Source organism: Calonectris borealis, chromosome 8 (assembly GCF_964195595.1).
Source record: "Calonectris borealis chromosome 8, bCalBor7.hap1.2, whole genome shotgun sequence".
Lineage (NCBI taxonomy): Eukaryota > Metazoa > Chordata > Aves > Procellariiformes > Procellariidae > Calonectris > Calonectris borealis.
In genome coordinates this window covers 8,456,427-8,478,589 of record NC_134319.1, presented here as the reverse complement: position 1 = coordinate 8,478,589, position 22,163 = coordinate 8,456,427, and the positions used below count along the sequence as shown (strand labels likewise).

Sequence of the window (22,163 nt, the reverse complement as noted above, 5' to 3'; positions counted from 1 at the left end):
GTTAACCACTAAATGGAAAACACTGGCAGTCGTTGTAACATTGTCATGCTCAACCTTTTATGAGTTACTCAGGTCACCCTTCTGCACGAACAAAATGGTATTAGTGAATTGCATTGCACTACAGTGTAAAAAGAAAGACTTTCAGGAATTTTAGTAGAAAATTAAGAATTGTTAATGCTTAAAATGCACCTGTGTTGTCTCAAAGGATTCAAACAGAGAATGTCAACTGAAACTTAATATTATGAGAAAGAAACACATTCCACAGATTTCCCATATTTGATAAAATTCCTGCTGAGTAATAACCTGAAACCTGAAATAACACTTCTGCGGCACCCAACCTTACAGCTCTATTTCTTCCGATGCTTTACTGGTCAGGGGCTATCCAAGGAAAATAAGAGGTCACAATTTATGCACACTACTTTCTTATTTATATCTTATGATTTTGAGATTATAGTTGATATTAATGGAAGTAAAGAATTAACGTATTGATCAAGTACATGTTTGGCATAGACAATTCTTTGTACAGTCCTGACACTGTATTTCAAACTTGAAGTAGAATTCTAGTGCTCTAGAAGCTAGTGTAAGAAACTGAAAATTTGCACCTGCTATTTTATGTAAGCCAGTAAATGCATACACACAAACTTGAGCTAGCAGACTTGTGTGACTATATGGATACTCCCAAAATAAGTAAATGCATACACACAAACTTGAGCTAGCAGACTTATGTGACTATATGGGTACTCCCAAAATAACATCACTCGCTTTCAGATAGAGTCTTTTTTGGTATAACATTTCTTGTTTTCAGTATTCTGGTAAATCCTTTAATTTCTAAAACATTTCGAAGTAATAGTCATTATAAGTTTATTCACTACTTTAATTAAAAAACTAAATGTTAAAATAATTTGAAACTAAGAATATGTGTATCAATCAAGGAATGAGGATGATAGTCAAAGTACAACAATAAAAATAAAAACTAATTCAAACACCTGAAATCAGAGAAGTCATACTGAGACTGGCATTCTAGTGCTCTAGAAGCTAGTGTAAGAAACTGAACGAGGATATACTGTGCAAACAGGGGTTCTCACTGGAAAGAATTAACTGTGGAGCAAGAGTTTGTCCTCAAAGTTGAGCAAGACAAGAGAAAAGCTGTCTGCATACCAGGAACAAAGGTGGCAGGACACAGAATCGAGGGCAAAGAGAGAAATCCTGCTGGAAGTGGGGAAAATTCTGTGGTTATTCTTCATGTCAGGGCAAATAACATTGCCTCTTCTTTCCAAGGACATATTACAGAAAAATCTACCAGACAAGAAAAAAAAGTTGAAGAAGCAGACACAAAAGTGATCTATAATGGAATTATTTTATTCACCACGAGAAGGGTGACAAAACATCAAAGATGATTCAAAGACTGGTATTTTGAGGAAAGTTTGGGGATTTTCAGTTACTGTGAGATATTCATAGACAGGATATTCAAAGTGGGAATGACACCGGTTGAGCTCTAGAAGTGCTAACTTTCTGAGATCAAATAGCTGATAAAAAGAGCTATAATTAAAACTAAGGCAGACCTGGTTTTAATGCATGGGAAGATCATGTAAACATTGATATAATAAGTGCTAAATGAACATCAGAAATATGAATAACAATACTTATGGAGGCAGAAGTAGGAAATTTATACAGTTAAAGACATGTATTTTGTAAATTATGTATTGCGGAAAAGTAGTCATAAAAAATACCTTAAGTAAAGTAATCATGAATTACTTCCATTCAGAGTAAACAGGAGGATATGTGAAAAGAGATTAGCAAACAACATCCTTTATTTCAAAAGGGCATGTGCTGAGAAATCATGGAAAATAATTACTGAGGTCAGCTTTACTGAAGAGCTTATCCGTTCAAATATTCAAAAGACTTCCAGTATCTTTAACTTAAAAGTGAAACAATATCAGAAACTTGCATCTGAAGCAAGGAGAAAGAATTGCAAAAGACTCAGACCAAATACAAAAAAAAAAAAACTGTCTCATTTCTTGTCATGCATGCTCAAGAAAGAGGGATTCAAATAGAAACAAGAAATGATGAATGGAAGTGCCATAAGCAGGAAAGAAGGCATATATCTTTAGAGGACATTCAAAAGCCTGACTTTATTGTAGGGAAAAAGGAAGTCTGGAAACGGATATGACTGTTCTCCATAAATACATAGGAGAAACGTAGGAAGGCAGAATTGCCAGTTAATTTTAAGAAAAATATTGACAAAAGAACAAATGGGTATTAAGTGATTATAAATACATTTAGTTAAGAAATTAGAGGGCCTCTAACATTCAGAGGACTAACATCTGGAACAGGCTTGCTAAAGGAATACTTCATTTTAAAGCTTAGCTGGCTAAATTTAGGAATTTGTGATAACAAAGAATTCAACTGTCTACAATAGAAACTCTTTTCCTGTCCAGTATTGTATTACTTCTGTATATTTGATGCAGGGGGCAGGATGGTGGAGGGATGTTCAACCACTGACCAGTAAGTAAGTTCTCATTATGTCCTACTTTCCCTACTTTCTTAAATTTTAACCTTTTGAAATTGAAATCTTCAGTTGCACATCTTTTTGTTCATCACCCTATTTAATTTGATTCAGCTCAGAATGAATTGATACAACATTCTTCTCCACAGTTAGCACTTTTTTATTTGATGTATATCAAAACAGTCTATAATCACATAAGTTTTCTTTTGATTAAGTAGCAAGACATTGTTCCTGTATAGAAATGCCAAATTATTCTCCTATCTGATCTTGCTGTTGGGTAGCAGAATCCCTCATGGAGACAAAGCAACGGCTTACTGTTAAATAAGCCTATCCAAATCAGGAATATAATGCTGGGTTTCTCTAGGGACAAGAAAAACAATCCCGCAAAAAGCAAAATTGTAACAAGCAATGTTCTGGTTGAACTGCGTTTCATTTTCCATGCAGTTAGCAGTCAAAATAGAAAAAGAATATTGTGTTGGTTATGTAAAATTAAGGACAAAAGCCATGCTATTTTGACTCTGTAATACGGATTATTTTAAACAAAATGATAGCCATCATCAGTGTCTGTTGTTTTTAAAGAAGTATATTGTACAATACAGATAGAAGACACCTTTGCATATCATGTTGCTTACAGCTATTACACTATACCGTAAATGTATGTAGGAATAACACCCTGGCACCTAGAGTCAAAATGATCTCTTGTTTTCTGTGTTGAGAATTTCTTTCCAAATAAAGTACAGTTACCAAAAAACTGTCAGAAATCAGGTTTTCTACCCTGATGTTCTACAAATTGAATGTTAGAAGTGATGCTCAGCCTTTCAGAAAGAAATCATTATCTAGTCATTAGCTTTTCTTTTACCTTTCCTCTCCTCTAAAAAACCACAGTGTAAATGAAACTGTTTAAGACACTGTATTGCATACAACTAACTAAATGCTTATGCCCACACAAATGAGTAAATAGGAAGGTGAAACAATTATGTTCTTTTACATTTTTATTTCTGACATCAAGCACTGAGTCTGCTCATTCACTCTTTTATGGGCAAACACCAACTTTTAATTAATTCACTCGATTAGGAAGTACAGGATGAGGAACCCAAGTCAAACTGTTGAACACATTCATAGCAATTATATTTTAAAACAACAGAAAGATAGCGAATATGTATCATATTTAAGTAAAATAGGAATCTCATTAACTTGGAAAATATTCCTCATCTTTAGAGAGAGGGAGAAACAACAGTTACTTAAAAAAGGAAAAACTGAACATTGCAGTAGCACAGTACGCATAATATAAATAGGGATAGTGTCAATTAGGTGGGATTATTAAAATACTAGTAACAGTGTCTGTTGAGAAAGACATTGTTGAAAAATTCTGTTTGCTTTTTCAGTGTAAAAGTCAGATTTGATTACTTTTCAAATATATTTTTTTGGCTTTCCACTAGTGTTTCTGTAAGTGCACGCATGTATGTGCATGCTCCTCAATATCATGACAGTTTGAAGAATTCTGTCTTTTCTTGTGTTAAGTACAACCTATCCCGAATGTCAAGCATTAACCTTCAGAAAGTTGCACATAAGCTGAGCATGTAAAAATGGGCAAACACACTGCTCAAACTGCAGGACTTACTATGTTTCCAAAAGAAAGCTTTTATACACACTCAACTAAATCTGAGTGGGCAGCCCTGGGAACCTGACCAACATGTTTCTAAGCTTTTAAATGCATTTGTAGTATAGGCAATGATGATACATTTATTTAATAGGTTCATGTTTTTAAATAATGGACAATTTCAGCAATAAACATAATTTTTCACTTGCACTAAACACTACAAATATATCTAAAACATTTTTCCATGGACTCTACTGAGTGGTCAAATTCACACAATCTTTGTCTGATGGGAAAACTTACCTCTTACCCAGAACCTTATTATAAATATTTAATGCTGTTTAATCTCAGTGAAAATTTGCATAAAATTGAGCTTCAAATATAGTTTGAGACTGTTTTCATCATTCGACATACATCCATGACCCTTTTCATCAGAATAAGGTGTTTGCAGAGAGTGAACAATGAATGTGTCTATAAGTCTTGAGCACGTACAAAGCAAATCTTAAGTAAGATAAATGGTGTAAAAATGTTTGAGAATAGTTTCTTAAGAAAAAAAAGAAGTCATTAGGGTGGAAACCTTCCTATATTTCTGCATTTTCTCTGTGACTATGCTTCTTTTTCTACAGTAAAGTATAATTTTACATGAATCTCCCTCTGATTGGTTTACATGTTCAGAACATGCATGAAAATACAGTAAAAAGGGGAGATGCAGTTCATTTACAGTTCAGTGCTGAGGGATCTATCATCCACACTGACGAAGCTGTAAGCACCAACAATTTCTGAGTGAGGCCATTGTATATGGTGCACACCATTTTTTTTCTTTCTAATGCCAGTGATACAAGCTACAGTGGCTTCATAGGTGAGAGTACTATTGTAAAAAAGACTTTGGCTTTATCTGGATGTCTTACCAACACCTCATTGCCTAAAATAACATAAAGTTAACATGAAGCTATATTTGAAAGTGAAGGCCAATAACAATATTTTTTCTTAATGATACAGATTTTCTTGTTTACAAAAACATGGTGCAGTGGGCTGATTCTCATTACACCAGCAAAGAATCAGGGTAGCTACAACACAGAAGTCAGTTTGTGTGGACAATACAAGATAGTATAGATAAAGAACTATTCTTTAATAGCCAAAACAGAATAAAGTAAGTAGTTGCCTTCCTAACTTTTTGCAAATAAGATGCCGGCAGGGAGGGAAATATCCACGAGAATCATTAACAATCATCCAAAATTCCCTTCAATTAAAAAAGACATTGTTGGAAAACTTTTGATAACTACATTTTCAAACACAAATATTAAATTCAATACACTTTTGTGGCGATATTTTTAAGGATTATACAAATCTCCTTCAAAAGGAACAGTATATTTCTTTAAGAATAGGAGATACAGCTGTGACCATGTTCTAACCTAATACATTTTTACCTTTTTAGAAGGAAGTTGTTTTTTTTTTTTAACTTAGGATACTTATTTTTTATCATGAAAAAAATGTACACAAATGAGGGTGACCATAGCATGTGCTTTTTGATTATTCTCTTTACTCCAAATATTATTCATATTCTTTCCAAGTGAACGGCTCAATATTGGTAATAAAATTTTAAAATAATCAACCTAATACAACAACAAATCCTGAATAAATGTCGAGCTTTTACCCAGTATATGTAGAATGATGTAATAAACATGCAGGATATTTCAAGTGCTCCTGATCAGGTAAGTTCCTGATACAAGAACATGATATGTAATGCTCAGGTTGTCTTCGTAGAATTATATGATTTCAACAAAGATGGACCTTGTTTATATGGAAGACTACAGTGGCTTACATAAAAGCAAGGTTATAAAACAACTTAAAAAAATACAAAAACTTATGTGGAAAATATTAATTGAATTTATGCCTGACATAAATCAGGTCTATATTAAATTATATAAATAAAACTCAGATTTTTAAATCAGATTGTGAACACAAGGTTGTATACTGGTTTAACTAAACTACCTTTTTAAACCAGCTAAAGTTAAACAAGTACAAAGTTATAGTTGGGCTGTACCTTAGTATTCTTGTAGCCAAGCACACTGAAAGCAAAAGTCATGTAAGCTTGCCTTTCTACATTACCATTGCATTTCACTCTTGATCAATGTGATCCCTGCTCTAATGGTCTTAATTTTCATTTTTAAAAGGCTGTACGTTATGTGAGGTCTGACCAAACAGGCACTCAGAAGAGAATGCCAGATATCTTTTCATTGTTGAACTAACATTATCAAGAGCTGTATGTTTATACCCAAATAAAATGTTAAATTAATGTAGTTTATTTACACTTGTTAATATAAGTATGGGTGTCTACCAATGCACACACTGTAGCTTTGGATAACTAAAATACCCCTCTTAGGAGAACTATGAAAAAAAGCTTTATTTAGGAGATCAGTATAATTTATCCTCTAAACAACTTCACATAGTTAGAGGGAATAAAGTGAAAAACAAAGAAATAGAAATGATAAAATGCTTTTTGCTGTGATACTTCACTAGAAATGAAGATTATAAGGCCAAGAAATTTCCAGTCAGGACAAAAGGCTTTTTAAATCTTTTAAATCTTTTGTTGTGCTTGTGATTACTGGTTGAAATGATTGATTTTCCTCTATGACAGTATCTTAAATTGTGTGTCACACAGTCAAAATTTAAAGCTCGATAGGTCCACAGTACAATTTTAAAATCATTCAAAGAAGCTCAAAATTTAATTAAGAAAAACATTAGACCAATTAAGACTAAATGGTAGTATAAAATATTAAGGTAAAACATGTATTAGTGTGACATTTGCATTTTTATGAAGTATGAATCACAAAGAAATAAAAACTGCTGCTAAATTTCAGTTAAGTCCCTTTTAAAAATCTTGTTTCCATGGCAATGCTGAGAGTAAGTTTTCAGAGGATGTAAGATATGGATTTTTTATTTAAAAAAAAAAAAAAAACCAAAACAGTTTAAATGAGAAATAGCAACATCATGGCCTCTTTTCAATTTTCTAATATGCCTGAGAGGCACAGAAAATAAGTCACCAAGACATCAATGCCAGGATGAATGCAGGAGGACAGACCTCTACTTATTCTACTGTTTTGCAGTATGCTTCTAAATAAGCACATTCACCAGTATAATTCTGCTGCAAACACACTAATTGTTAAACAAACAGTATTTTTGCAATCTGCAGGCCTAGTAGTGCCATTCAATCAGGAAAGCTTAATAACAACAACACTCATTATCAAGATGAGCTGAAATTCCACTACAAAGGCTACCTATGACAAAAGTAACCAAGTGATTATTCTTTCACATTCCAGATCTAAAAAAAGTTTTTCAAGTCTCTAATGAGTAATCAGGGATTGAGGTTTCTAGGCTACAAAAATCCTGTTGTGGCAAAAAAGGCAGAAACCTAACACCCAAATCAATACTGTATTACTCTCTCCACAGGCAAGAGCTGCTGGGTCAGGAAAATCATGAAAAATTCATAGTGAAGGTGGTCAAGTCATCCATAAGATAGAGAAAATAATGCTATATCTAAAGATCCCTTGAGCAATCGAAGACATTTTATAGATTTCACCATGGATAAGTGCTGGTTTGTTTCATCTATGTACCTTAATACTGTTCCTCTCTTATTTCTAACAGTAATGAGGATGTTTTGGTCTATATTTACTGTCTTTCTTATTTACTTTATTAATTTCTCAGTCTTCGTGCTCCACTGTCGCAATAGCCACCCATGGGAGAATTCTGCGTCATTCCTTCTAGAAGAAAAAGCGGGTAACACATCTTGGAGGAGTCCTCCATATAAATTCCTCACCCGGGGTAAGCATAATTTTGGCTAACAGAAAAAGTTAAAAAACGCCCTGCTCCTTTCTGTGACATCAATTCTCCAAAGGGGCACAAGCAACAGACCTTCATCTTTTATAAACTCTAAACTCTCAAGCATAAAAAAGAAAGATACAATTTTATTTCATATAAGGGTAATAGAAGGAAAACAACTGTTTAAACAACCACATGTGGAAAAGCCAAAGAAACAAAGATTTGTGCATGATTAATACCTCAGTTTACACGTCTTCATTCTTCTTGTAGCATCAAATTCATATCTAACAAAGCAACAGTAAAAAAAGTAAAATGGCAAAGAAGGTCCCCCTGCACAGTGTATATTAAAGTAAATAGTAAAAAGGAACTCTAACAATAGCAAGAAATGATAGAAATCTAACTGCCAGGTAAAATGACACATTGCTTTCTAAAGCTTCATAAACACTTCTGAAAATACTACAGAGGTCCATTCCTTCATGATGCACAGAAGTCCAAAGGCTTCCAGTAGGATGAGCTGCGCACAGTTATCCCACACCTGTACAAGATTTAAACATTCTATGATTCAAGACACCAGACACTTTGTGGAAAACAGATATAGTCATGATTAAATCTGTTATGCCAAAATAAGATAAAGAATGTTAGAAAGACCCTGCACCTCTCTGCCATTGAGGAAAAAGAGTCAAATTAAGGATGAAAACCACTAGTCCATTTTGTCAATTGTCTGTATGATGCAGTACTGTCTCCTGTTCAGTATTAGCTATTTAAGAAATGTTAAAGCTTTTTATTGTATTAAAAAAAATACTATTCACCTGTGAATGTAATTGTCCAAATTAATTCCCAAGTTCTTGGAATAATCTAGAAAACCATGAATACAGGGTCAAGACACGTTCTCTCTTAGACTTGAATGTGCTGGAGATTCACCTAGAACATTAATAAATATCACTGACCTTATTACATAATGCCAATCAAAGACTCAGAAAGCAATACCTTCAATCAGGTGTTATTTCAGCTTTTTTTTTTTTTATTAATTTATGACAATGAGGGAAGAACGTTGGGAGCTAAAAGGCAGAAAAAATTAATTTGGACATCAGTGGGAAACTTAGGAAAAACATGTTACCGAGCTAAAGCTGTACAGAATATGAGATATAATGAGTCAGAAATGCCTACAACTAGTTCAATCTCTTTACTACCATAGTACCCAAACATATTCATTAGACACGGTATGCCAGAGTTCTAAGTGATTTAAAAATCTGGTTCCTTTTTCTGAAGTGGGATGGTCTCTCAGCACTAACTTCATATTCCAAGTACTGAACAACTTCTGAAAATGAAAACATTTTCTAGATTTTTTATATTCTTGCTCTGGTAATGAAAGTGGCAATGCAAAGTTGTCACCTTCTTAATCTTCGATCAGTCCCTTTTGTACAGTTAACGACATTCTTACTCTTGAGAAAAATCAGAATCTACCATTTCTTGCTTTCTCTACAGAGAGGACACTGTAGGCGTCCACCTTTAGGAATCACCGATAGAATTACCCTCTAAGTTTCACATTCCTATTAGTGAAGCATGAGTCCATGCTTGACTGCTCTGTCTCCAAGTTAGACCACACTGGCTGTTAGAATAAGCAAAAGTAAATTATTAGAGATGGCACACTCAGTGTATTGTACTTTACCATCTTAACAGAATGCCAGGTTCTCCTGTTTCTGATTTTTATGATAGATGTAGCATATTTTCTTTAGATGTACTCTGTAAAAACTGTCTAGTATTTGCTAATCATCACATTTGTCTTCCTTGCTTGTGTTGCAATTGAGATTTGGTTCTTGACATTGTCATCTACACTATTCTAATGATTAGTGTGAATCTCACAGGAGAGATCAGTTGTCCCCTCAGTCCATGTCAGGATTCAACTGTTTGTTTTTCATCTAAAATGACTTTCAAATGTGAAGGCAGTAAAAGGCATGTCTAAGACATCCAGTGTAAAAACAAAACATATGAAGTAGGAAGATTTTCCGTATACAGTGAATAATAAATATTATCTTTTTTATTAGAAAAGCATTTTAAGTATTTGGCACATATTCAAAACATGATTTGTAGAACTAGGCCATGAACATTAGTTATAAGGGAGCCATCAGTATGTGCCTTTATTCTTCAATATTTCTGTCACTTGTGCTGCACGGTACTTGTGTTAAGGCATGTATCATATTTGCAGTTTCTGAGAGAAAAAGTAATTACTGACAGAAGCTCTTCTCCTAGGAGGATCACAGAAGAAAAGTACTGCATTTATTCGTAGTGACTCCCCTGTGTCTTCTCAGAATGGACATAGGAACATGACCCCAGAGAGCTGGGATTTAAACAGGAACAGAAAGAATCTGTCTTTCCTACTTTCTTTACTGGAGACAATAAAAAAGAAAACAGTGTCAAAGATACTACTTTGAAATGCCTCATAATGGTCAGGTATTTGCAGCATATACTATAATTATGCCACTGTCATATATTGTTGCATTATCACTGCAGGAAGCTCTGAAGTTTTATGCAATCTTATCTGAAAGTACATGAGAGAATGTACAGAGACTAGTGCAAGGGAATATAAGGGCCAATTTTCCAAGCTAATAGTACTGAAATCTCACTAAAGTCAAGGGAAACTCGGGTTATTTTGCACTTTTAGAAAATGTTTGAAAATAGTGAGTCCATAACAGGGACCTTGTGAAATCACTTGTGGCACCTGTATTCCCCTAGCAGAATATGTATCAGTGCAGAAAGCAGAGAAGGTTATTATGAAGTAGAGGGGTGAAATCAGCTGCAAGGAAAAACTAAATTATTATTGGCATCATGTAATATGATCAGGCGGTATGTATTTGGGATATGTGCCAATATCATAGAAGATAATGCATATTAATACATATCACCAATATATTGCTGGATGAAAAATAGCAGTCAACCAGATTTACCAATGATTGTATTTGAACAGTAGATCAGAATATTTAAGTTTCTTTTTGGATATTACATTGAACATTCAATGTATTAAGGTTTTCCCAAAAATGTTTCCTAAATTTAACATGTTATGATTCAGTAAGTTCATAAAACAGCACAGTTTTCTAAAGATTGACACAAAGTGTCATGAATGACAACATTTCTGGGTTTTCCAGTATTTCACTGTATATGGATTAATCTTTTCACCTAAGTGAATATAGGAAAATGTTACCTTGGACAGATGAGAGTACTAGAAAATCTGTGTCTTTGTGAAGCTCTGATACTTCAGCGAGAGCCATGCACAGGGCTGAAGCATCCATTTTTCACAGTGTTCTGCATTGCTATCAGCTGAATTCTGTACTGATACCAGAGTAAGTTAGGTTGTGGCACGGGAACTTCGTTGTGCCTGTTTTGACTACCTCATCTAGAAGTTTCTATTTACATTGCTTAGGTAACAAGTTCTCTGGCTTAACATATTTGCAAGAGTAGCACAAAAGATTGCCATTTGTCTCATTTTAACTTGTGGGCATTTATTATTTATTAGCACTAACACAATTATTTGTGTGGTAGACAGATTTTTTCTTTTTGTTCTTACACACAATTCTTCCCACAGAAGTTCTCTGAAATGCTTTGTTCTGAGACATTCTTATAATAGCATGCAGATACAAAAATATAACAGTTTCATTAGAAAAGAAAGAATGACTGGGAAAAGGAATACACAAATTTAAATAAACGAGATCAGTGTGTCTTACACAAAGATAAGGATAGTCCCTAGGAGAATGTCAAAAACTTTGCATTTGTTCTTGTTAATGATACACTTCATCTTCAAAAACAGGCAAAAATGCAGAATATTTTTCATTCATTTTCCACACATATAGTACATCTTTTAATAAAATAATCTTTGGGTTTAGTAGAATACATTTTACAACCTGATAAGCATTACATTACATTGGAAAGTAAAATGGCTGTATCATTTACTATGCTCCTATCATTTAATATAATGTCTGTAACAGCCTGCATGTTCTCACTTTGCATTACTACAAAACACCATTTTATAAATTGTAAAGGTCTGTACAAACAGGAATGTATTTTAATACAGAAAACTTGACACTATCACTGCACTTTTCTTCAAAAATATTCATTCCTTTCTTTGACATTTTTTTGGCTTACACAACAGGGTGCCAAACATTTGTGACAGCTTACAATAGAAAAACAATATTGCTTTTAGTTAACAATGTTAGCTATGAATATATATTGACAGCATTTTCACTGCAGATTTGCTGCCAACATAATACAAAGCAAATAGCATTCAATATGTTGGAACACTCAGGGGAATTAAAGAGTTTCAAAAACAAATTTATGGCATTAGGTGCTGAATGCTAAATCTAATGAAAATGCAAATTCAGAAGTATCTCCCATACATACTTCATGCAAAGGAATACAGTTTGGCAAAGTGATAAAATTAAGATTGTTTAAGTCAGGAGAAAATTATGTTGAAATGCCTCTGCTTGTTTGGCTTTTTATAAAGCCAGTTTTACCACAAAGATTAATATTTTTCCCAAAGTCTTTCTGCTTTATTTCCTTGAAGTACATCAGAAAGAGATCATAAAAAAAACCTGAATTCCAAATGCTCCCAAATGTTTTCAGAAAATACAAATACATAGGTGTATAATTTTAATATTTGTAACTTTACTACTAACCATATACAACCACAAGCATCACTGTTCCCTTGAAAGAACAGAAGCTGAGTTTTGCTTGCAAGTCTGTATGTTTATTATTATCTACAGAACAAGCAAAGCAATGGATAGATATTATTATTTAAATCTTATTAAAATAGAGTAATGTACAGCAATGTTGTAGTGTCATCTCCTATATATTAAAACATGTTTGTTAAACCAAACATTTATTGACAGTACTTTATAACTGACATGACATTAATAGTTTTTAAACCATTTACAAAACAAATTAATGTAAGTTAACAATACCGCACTGCCAAGAAAGCAAGAATTGTTCAGATTTTGTAGCTGTTTAATATAATTTGTTATCAATTCTTAGATGAACTTTATATTTATTATCACTGATGTATATCAAATAGTTCAACATTGATATCAAATAGTTCATCATTGATATCAACATTGATATTTATGCAAGACATAAAAATATTATGCCAGTTTTAAAATAACTTCTTTAATTTCTACACAAATGATCAGTACTAGTTAAAAATACAACTGACCTACAAAGAGCATTCCTTTCCAGTACATTATAGCTGTTTTCTTTCTTATTTTCTCATATGGGATATTGCTTTTACCTGGTTGTGTTACATATTTTTACTTCTTATTTTCACAAAAGAATGACTGTATTTTATTTATTGCATTTCTTATATAAAACTCTATGGGTTACTTGCAAACTAAACAGACTGACTACACAAGTTGCCGTGACAAGCAGAACTGAGAGGTGAAAGTATTAATCAAAATGTTTGCAACTGCATGAGTTTTCCTTGTTTTAATTCAAATGGATTTAACTAAAACTTCTGATAACTATTTGGGAAAAAAAACTGCTCTGTCAGATACTCATGTTTTGCAAAGTTCTTTCCAATTAATCTAAGAACATTCTCTTATTGTCTAATCTCCTAGTAAATGCTCAAAAAATAGAAGTGACTAAGATAGAACATTCTTGATATTTTCTTAAGATAGCTATAAAATTATACAGTTTGTGAAAACAAACTCTTCATAGGTTACCCTCCAGTCTGACTGAATGGTTGAAATATATTTTGTACCTTCTAAATAACAAAGAAGGAAAAAAAAAGGGAAAAGTGTCTTATTTGTAGAACAATATTTGTATTTAACCACTGAAGTGTAAAATTAGTATAATCCATAATTATCAAACCCGCTATAACATTCAACAATTCATGAATTTCAGGTTTATTAGAAAGCTGAATGGAACATATTTTAGGATTAAACTTGGCCATCACACACAGTTTACCATGAGACTCATACTACTTGCATAATAGAATAGTCTAAGATGCAAAATTATACAGTACTTCCCACTATGGTGAGAGCACCACAACTCTACGTTTAGATCCACAAAGAAAAATTAGGAAATGCAAAGCATCACTTTTTCCTAAGCTATGAATTTGAAAACATACTTTCTAGCACATCAAGCACAATATGGACCTGTATACTATAAGCATCAAACGAGTTAGTTTTTTAAAAGCTGAAAGACTCTTACACTGGTGAAGATGGAGTAAACACAGTTAATTTGTTAACATCTACTGTCTCTTTTCACTGACTGTCAAGGAAATCATATTTTACATTTTTTTCAGTATGTGCTTGGAAAGGATTTCCTAGTAATCTACACTAAATCTCACTGAAGGGTGACAACAGAAATCAATATGTGTCTCTGAAGAATAATCTAGCCAAACATTTACATTTAGAATATTCATTTGTATTTATGCATGAGAAATTCCTGGCAAAAAGAAATTCTCTTCCTGCATACATACAATCTCTTTTTATAGGCTGATTTTTATAATGAACAGGCTTTAAAACAATAAAATAAATATATATTACTCAAATTAGTTTTGTAAAATAACAGTTTACCTAGGTAGGTAGCTGTATTAACCTCTACTTCAAATAAATTTGTTTGGTCCTTCTGCAGCCATAGGGAAGAGACAACCCACAGGGAACAGTTATTGTAGTTTCATCCTGGCTATTCCAAACCCATGGAATTGCCATTCCACATGCCTGCCAGGAAGGATATTCTGTTTAATCTGGCTATTGAGGCAATTCTAAATCTAACACTGGATGTACTCAGCATCAATGTCAAATTTCCAGGGGCAAGCATGTCCTACCATGAATCCCGCAATACTCTCTAGTCCTCTGATGTTGGGATTAGTTTTGCCCACAGAGTTCACAGAAGATCAGAATACGAACATACAACAAGATGCAACGCAAGCAGCATTCTACTTCCCTGCATCACCCCTGAGTATGACATGATTTTGCATTAAAGTATGCAAAGGCATACAAAAATCTGCTAGGAGAATCTGCACACCGGTGTAATATATTACTTATGCAATTTTTAATAAGTTTTCTGTGAAGCTTCATGTGAGTTTTCAGAAGGTAATACGAGGACAATGAACACAAACCCCCTTCAAAAAATTATGCTACACAACTAGAAAATTAAATAAGCATTCTATACAGAATCATCATTTCAAGACAAGAAAAATACAGTCAGATTTGCCATTCCAATAACAGTCTGTTACAATGTGCAAAGTTAAGGATCTGAATTCATGGACCTCAGTGTTCAGTTGGAAGCTATATAAATGAAATGGGCAAAAATTTTGATAAAAATATTCTTCTCAAAGTTGAAAATTATAATAAGGAAATGGTTGTCTAATTTGTTGTCACTTATCTTGGAAAATTATTAGGGAAAAAGGAGACTGATAAACAGAAGCAACAACCCTGCTCAGTGACTGGCTTAGAGAAGACAAATGTTTTGGGGCAGATTATTTATATTCTTATACCAAGCTACTAAAAGCTTCAGAAAGATTATCCTTTCAATGACAATGTAAACCCTATTCAACAACATACACCAGATTTAGCAGAAACACATGCAGTTGTTTTAAATCTATACTGAATATGTTCCACTGTATATACATCCTTTAGTAAAAATAGTAATAAAAAACTCATTTCTACCTGAAAAACCTTCCGAGTTTTAGCTCCTACATAACATAATGCATATTTAGACTAGCATGTTATTCAGTAAAAGATGTCCAAACAAGATTATTTGATGTTGGAACAGTCATCTCAGAACAACCAGAGCAATGTAAGGTAAAATAATTGTCAAGTCAATCTCTAGCTTACACTTTATTGCAGAAATAAATTGAACTCTGCTCTAGCTTTTTGACACGTAATTCTGATACTAATGGGTTCAAATCCATTTCTCTTTGCTCTCCTTCCTAACAGGAAGCTTTATGTAACACTGTGTCAGAAATCTACCAGTTACTGGCTAATGTTTCCCTTAAATAAAAAGTCTCTGCCTGTAATAGTATTAACAGCTGCCATCAGTTTACAGTAATGAGCTGCAGTTCATCATGGTAGTGCTACTATGAAAATTAGTAGCTTCCATGGAGCTTCTCACTTCACAAAAAAATTATCAGAGCCACCATGAGCAGTGGTGTAACAGCAGATATTGTCTATCTAAGGTTTACAGGCCAGATCCTAAACTGGTGTAACTGTACTCAATCATTGTAATTGTACACAGTTTATTATACTGTGTTATATATAAAAAATACAGCAGTTCTATTTTGAGGGTCAATATATAAACCCAGTGTTATTTTTCTTAATTTCTCAAAGCAAAAAATTGCACACTCATTTTACAGAGTAAAGTATTTCACAGCCTCTTCAATAGAAAGATTAAAATATTTTTTGCTGGAGGAAACATAATGACTTAACTATATATACTGTAATAACTTGGGTCACCTATGCAGTGCAGAAGAATTTTCCAGTTTCAATTAACAGTTAAAAAAAAAAAAAAAAAAAGAAAAGATAAGTAGCTACAGACCATGGCTTTTTCATTTTCCTTGCTCCCTTAAAAAATTGAAAATGCATATCTTAATGCTTGATACCTCCAGAATTCTATAAACTAAGCATATACTTATAAGCAGTATGACAATAGAACAAAATATTTAATTGAGATTAGGATGGGATTTAACATTGTAGGAACTTTGCTTCCTCTGAAATCAATGGGAGATATGCTATCTCATTCTACCATAAAACAGACAAATGTTATTTTCAGTTCCTATTGGCAAAAATAAAAAAAAAACTTTTTGTACAGAACTAAATTTGATGGGCCATTGTATATCTGTTTTTTTCCTAGAAAATATCCTTATCTGTCTTTCAAAATTACTGGTAAATATAGGGTATATCCAGGTTTTCTAAAGCTTCTCTAGGCAGAGATGGGAGGAGTGTAGAAGGGGAAACTAAATAGACTAAAATTCACTAACTTGGATAAACTTTATGAGTAAGGGAAAATATGAAGTTTATAACATCACAAATCAAGTGAGCAGAAAAAAATTATTCGCTATTTCTCATAACACAAAAATTATATCAAATATTAACCAGTATATTTTAAAAAGATAAAAATACTTTTTATACAAACTGCATAATTAAGCTGCAGAACTCAGTGCTCCAAGACCACAATAAGTACAATCAGATTAGACAAGGATGATACAATTCATAGAGTCCACCTATTCCTGTTAAAAACAACAATCTGCAGGCAACTACTACAATAAACCTGGTGACTTCTGACAGCCTGTACCTAATTTAGACTGGTGGGAACTCACAATTTGGTGGTACTGCACATGCAGTGTGTGAAGAATAATTGTCAAACTGGCCTGCAGGGCACCAGGGTTTTCCTGTAACTTGTGCATCACACATAGGTCAGTTCTGCCTATACCATTGACATAAGAACTGAAAGTGAAGATTATTCTATACTTTCCTAGTTATTACTAATATTTTTTAAGCATCAGCTACTGGCCAGATTAGGATACCAGACTAGACAACTCCTTAATCTGGCCTGCTGTGCCACCTCTCTACTTTTACAGTAACGCCAAAACCAAGATGACGTCATAAGTGAGAAGATGGACTCAATTACAGTGGCTGTTGGTGGAAGAATGGGAAGAGCAGATGAGAATCTGAGATGCAGGGCAGCCACAGCAAGAATGACAGTGGATTGCTTTTTCACCATCTTTTCATTATCAGACTAGTCCCCATGAGGGTCACAGGGCAGTTCCAGTTCCATGCTCTGGAGCAACTGGCTATCTCCTGGAATAAACAGTATTGACACTATCTGCTTCGAAGAAGTTTCCATCTTTTAGTGAGGCAGGTTAGTTCAGTCAAGAGTTACTCATTATTCTCTTGGAAAACCCAAGAACAATACGGTTTGGACTCGCAAGCCCTGATTTACATTTGGATGTCCAAGAACCTTGCTGAACAATGTGCTGAATGCTGGGATTAAAAATGAGTTGCCAGTTGGTAAACACAAGAATGAATCCACTGCCTAAGAGGGCTTCTCAAACGTGCAATCTTTTCATCAAAGCACAATAACCCTACATCTTTGTGGCACTTGATGTCCGACCCTGATGGAGGTTATAGGTGCTCAAGGTGAGTGAAAGATTTACCACTCTTCACGGCTCCTTTGCTCCATCTAACAGCTTCCACCGAAGCAAAGTGGAAGGCTCTTATTGCCTATAATATGGCACAACGCGAGCTTTCAGGAATTTGTTTATCCTCTCAATATTAAATTTCCTATTTTCTATTTCTCATTTTCACCATCAAAATTCAAGTTTTCTTTTTCTTTCATTTATTGTAAGGTATCAGATATGTAAAGACACTCTGTGCACAATGACCCAATAGTGGGTTCATATTGGGTTCATATGTTAAAATCACAGGCAGCATACAACAATAATGAAGAAAATGTGTTACAAGATCTAGCTCTCTAGTTCCACCACCAACAGTTAATAGCAGAATAGGGGATTACTGGAGCCATATGCTTAATACAGTCAATCACAATCAGCAGACAGAATATTGGCTTCTTCACTACTCTTTCCCAACTATTTCCAAACTAATTACTTCTTATGGAATACCACTATTATTTCATTCTTAGACTTCCTTGATGGCAAGAAAAAACACAACTTTCTACAATTTTTCAGCACTAGCTTCTCTCTTCCTGCCCTGTCATTTAAAGAGCAAATGTTTTCCCTCTCCCGGTAACATGAATTAACCTACGTATATTTCAGCCTGTTTTTATCTTCAGGTTCCAACAATTTCTGCACAGTATCTCCACCTGCCATGGCTCAAATACAGAATATTCTGCATAAGAAAGATAAAAAAAATCTAAAAGCAGGAAAGTTTAAAACATTTCATCTTCATCTCTTCAATGTAAATATTTTTTCTTTTACTTTAGTTCTATGCTTCCGCATTCTGATGTAAAGACTTTTCAGTAATAAAAGCAGAATGAAACCAAATTTGCATGGAAGACAATTAACACTGGAACTAAAAAAGGGGGTATTTAATCATAAATAAAAAAGTTTTTAAATTGAAAGAAAAGTAAGCATGTCACATCACTGACATCAAGATCATCATAGTGCTGAATTTGTTTACGGCATTTATAATGTATTTTTGACATTTTGAGTGACAGATGCATAATAGGAAATTAAACACACCTGGCCATCAGTTTTCTATAAGCAAAAGCCAGTGTTAAATCTGAAACATACAGTATGTATGCAATAATTACCAAACACTGACATCTAAAGTGTTCTTAGAGACACCTGGAACAGAAAAAGTTTATGAATTTAACACTGTCTTGCCAAGAGAGAATATTTCATCAGGACAGCAGTTGTTTTGCTAAAACTGAATATTGTCTATGTTTACTAACCTATCTGTATTCATTACTTAAAGGATGATACATGTCATGACAGCTTTGGATAATTTCATGGAGATGCACACTATATTGCACTTACCAAAGCTTCAAATGCATCCTCAATCTATTCCAAGCACAACTGAATTATTGATCCAAAATAAAATTATATGTACTTGAAAAGATTCCAACTTGGAAGAATCATCGTTTATAAATCTAATTTTATACGTGACCAATATAGGCACAAGTTTCCAAAATGGCAAAATTCTTTTTCTTTAAAACTGCAGTATGTTCAATTGATTTTTCTTTTTTTAAATGTTGAGACGAATATGCAATCTATTTTAAATGTCATCACTTTGTTTCTTATTTAATTAACGTTTCATATGGCTTCCTCGGTAAATAAATAATTACTTCAATCACTATACATATCATTTAATCCTATGCACTTTTGACTTACAATAAAATTGTATCACTTTCCAACATAGAGATCAGTGAAACTACTTTTAAAAAGGCTCCTTTGAAATAATCCATTATGGTTTTTAATACACATTTCAGATAATTCAAGCCCTTCCCTTATAAAAAATAATGGATCCATACTACCACATGCTATGGTACCATAAGATCTTACAAAATTTGCATCATGAATCTGGCTCCACCATTCTTTCTTCCATTTTTTTTTCAACTTGAATGGCATGTGCTATATAAAAAAAAAGTCTACTTAGCCTTTAGTAACTGCAGTTACTTAAAAGATATTGTCCAAATGCACTCACCTCAGCCTCTCATGTTTTTAAGGCAGACAGATATATATGTATGCACATATGCATATATAAAATACACATATACACTCAAATATAGCTTTAAGGAACTTGGCCAGTGCAGTATATGCAGTGCAACATTGTAGTATACAGTGATGCCGTCAAACTAAATAAAAACTAACAGAAAGTCCAGATTTTTGCTGCTTCTAGATTCTGAAATATACATCCCAAAGGATGCAAATACATAAGTCTTATTTTGCCTCAACTGTTGTCATATTTGCTAGTAAACACTAGAGAATTTTCAGTGAAAGCATTCTCTAATTCAGATTAAATTTATTTACCTGCAAAAGAAACTGATTTTTCCTGACGAAAATGTTTCAAGAGTGCTTCGCTTCCTTTTTAATCTTGCTTAGAAAAAGAATTATAACTTCAACCCTTCTGCAGTATATGCCATTCTCCAAGGCAAATTAAAACAGTGAATGATGATGACTGATAAACCCAGCGGCCTTAGATGAATGCCAAAATTTAAATCTTGACCAAGTTCACCTACAAGAACTGAAACCCACTATTCGGTGGCTAATAACAAAGGAGAAACATCACTCACATTAAATAAATAAAACTTTGATACTGATCTAACTAAATCAATACTAAAATTACAGTAAGCAGTGAATTAAAAGTTATAACAGTGTTGCTACTTACAGTTTCATTTTAAAGTCAAAATGGCAATGTGAGCTGGAAATATGGGATGACAAAAACCATTCAACCCTTTATGGCTTTGGGGGAATGGCCCAAGTGCTTTCAAGACACAGATGCAAATTCAGATGTCACTATTGACTGAAGGACCCCAATTTCAAACACGTGAGCTAGCAAAGAACACATACAAACATGGATTGAAGAAGGAGGAGCCGAGAGCCTTTATCACTGAGAGTTAACAAACAAATTAAAATTAATTTCATTTTACTCAGCCAAATAGATGGACAGCAGCATGAAGACAGAGCCTGATAATTCAAACTAAGTCAGCTTGATACTTAGGTTAGACTTTGACATCTGTAGAATAGGACCAGATTTCCTGGAAAACTGTCATTTAATATCGCCACTCCAGTTGCCATACATAGTCATAGCAGAGGTAAAACTGAAGAGTATTTACAGTGTTTCTCAGAGATACCAGATACTCAAAATATCACCGAGGAACAGGAACTTAAACAAATCATGACAAATAGCTGTCTATTTGGGAACTGCTAAATAGATTCATAATTTTTATTTAGGGAAGTAGAACGCCTAGGAAGGAAATTAAAAAACAAAATTCAGACTCAGAGTGATATTGTTCTGATACAGGGGTTGGTACAGAAAAATATCCACAAAACCTCTATCTTTCTGGACTTACATGTATTTCTTGGTGTTTTCATACCACCTATGCTAAACAAAATGCGTTCTTCTCAGATTGCTTAGAAGTACTAATTCATGAGACTATTGTAAAACAAAAAGGAATCAATCGCAGAGTTTTGCCTACATCAGTAGTCACCTGATACTTGTTTTACAACTGTTTCTGTCTTTTGACAGGATAAAGTCAGTTAGAAAGAAGCTTCAAGAACTCAGATGCTCAAATCTCAAAGCTTTCTAGTCCTAAGACACATTTTGTTTTTAGTATTGGAGATTCTTATTCTTGCCAAAAAAAAAGCTTTAAACTACCCACCCATAAAACTTTGCATGAAATCTAAATAAAAGTGTTTAATTTGCTTTGGTAGTAGATCAACCCAGCAGCAGAGATGATAAATTTAAAACTCACCCATTCTGGTATGTTGTTACATATATATTACCCTATGTTTATTTGCATGAAGTTTTTCTTTCATGTCTGCATCCATGTTTTACATTACTGGCAGTAACAGTAATAGATTTCTGCCAAAAAGTTTCCATACAAAACTGAATTTCATTTCAATTGTTTACTATTTAATAAGCATATAAAAAGAAAGAAAAGGAATTAGGCAAGTATGTACATTTTCTATAAGTAGCAAATTTAAAACACTGTATCTTTTTGTACAATAAACACTATAGTATGCTAGATATTAAGCTTCTTTTAAAAGCTAATCAAAATCCTTTTTTAAAA

The 22,163-nt window shown here is 33.5% G+C and overlaps 1 protein-coding gene across 3 annotated transcripts in view; it reads right to left on the bottom strand.

Moving 5' to 3' along the window:
- The window catches only part of LOC142084804 (BEN domain-containing protein 5), a 971,351-nt gene that overhangs the window by 893,291 nt on the left and 55,897 nt on the right, over positions 1 to 22,163 (bottom strand). The gene's annotated exons all lie outside the window — the stretch shown is intronic.